The following is a 1,952-nucleotide window of genomic DNA, read 5'->3' on the forward strand; positions in this document are numbered from 1 at the left end:
CCATCCCTGGTAACCATCAAAGAATGTTGCTATCTGTGTGTATACCTATTCTTGACTTTTTATAATAGTGAGACCATACAATATTTGTCCTTTTTGATTGACTTATTTCACTAAGCATAATTCCCTCCAGTTTCATCCATGTTAAAAGATGTTAAGATGTTTCAAGGACTCCTCATTATTCTTTAAAGTTGCATAGTATTCCATTTTATGTATGTACCACAATTTGTTTATCTGTTCATCTGTTGATAGTCGCTTGGGTTGTTTCCATCTTCTTACTATTGTGAATAATGCTGTAATGAACATAGGTGTGCATATGCCCATTTGTGTCACTGCTTTTATATCTCTTAGATATATACCTAGGAGTGGGATTGCTGGATCATATGTTATTTCTATTTTAGCTTTTTAAGGAAGTGCCATACTGTTTTTCATAGTGGTTGTACCATTTTATAATCCCACCAGCAGTGTATAAGAGCACCCATCTCCCCACAACCTCACCAGCATTTGTTGTTTTCTGTTTTTTTGATGAGTGCCATTTTTACAGAGGTGAGATAGTATCTCATTATAGTTTTGATTTGCATCTGTATCAGAATCGACTCAATGGCAATGGGTTGGTTTGGTTTTTAGAATGCCTAACGATCTTTTCAAGTGCTTGTTGGCCACCTGATTGTCTTCTTTCATGAAGTGTCTGTTCATGTCCTTTGCCCGTTTTTTGATTACATTGTTTGTCTTTTTGCTGTTGAGTTGTTGAAGTTTTCTATATATTTTAGAGATTATACCCTGGTCAGATACGTCATTCCAACTATATTTTCCCAGTCTGTAGGTTCTGTTTTTACTCTTTTGGTGTGATTATGTTTTGTTTTAAAAAACATGTCAATTAACTATTGACTTTTCAAGTTAAAAACAAACAAACAAACTACAGTTAACAAGCCAAAAATTACAATTAACTATTGTAAAATCTAAGTCAATAGTTTTGGTAAAGTCTCCCAATACTAACCTGACGTATTTATTATGATATTGATATTGCAGGTTAGTCTGTTTGTTTACTTAGCTGCAGGTTCTGCACCCAGTTTACCTTTGTTGTACCCCCAAAAGAAACTTGCTCCAAGATTAAGTGTTTAAACAGATCTGGGGTTGACCCTGACCATGCAATTGAGAAGATTCCCTGGAGGCCAACATCATCTTGAGTTAAGAATACCTACTTTAAAACCCATTCTTGGATTATGCAAGATGAATAACAAACTATATATTTGAACAGCTTTCTTTCAGTCTTCATTTCTTCTCCCAATTTCATAATATTTATGTTACTGAAATGTGTTTTGACCTTATATCATTGGCAAAAATTGAGAAAGATTCTCCAAAGTGCCAGCTGTACTAGCAGGATATTTTTGAAGAACCGTTTTCATTATGATCCATAATATTCTCTTAGGTACCCATTGGATAATGTAGAAATTGAAATGCTTATGCTTATGACTGCATGTTTTTATTTTTTGTTTATGTTTCTCTTTCTTCCATCAAATGGGTGTTGAAAAGGTTCACATTTCCTGGGTTGGTTGGAAGACAAATTGGAGGCCAGTTTATGGCCCACTGCTTAAAAGTGTGTAGGTCCTTAGGACATGCATTGTGGATACTTGTGTCAGTCTTGTTCTTATTCTTACTCTCATTTTCTATTTGTTCTGCTTTCTTTATCTATTTATTTTGGATCTTTTTTTTTTTTATATATGTCTATGTATAGTAGGGGGCATAAATGAACATTTTATAAATATTTTTAATTTATTAAAAAACTAAAATAAAACCATCTAAGCCTTTGCCTTGGCCCCTTGTATCTCTTTCCTTCAAAGAAACAAGCTGAATGGTCATTTCGCTTTTCACCCCTCAGGTAAATAAGATCACTGACATAACAAAGGAGCTGTGTCTTGGTTGTAGAAAGTCTCAGAAATAGATTTTGGGAATAC

The sequence above is a fragment of the Trichechus manatus genome, unplaced genomic scaffold (assembly GCF_000243295.1).
Source record: "Trichechus manatus latirostris isolate Lorelei unplaced genomic scaffold, TriManLat1.0 scaffold00014, whole genome shotgun sequence".
NCBI classification, from domain to species: domain Eukaryota; kingdom Metazoa; phylum Chordata; class Mammalia; order Sirenia; family Trichechidae; genus Trichechus; species Trichechus manatus.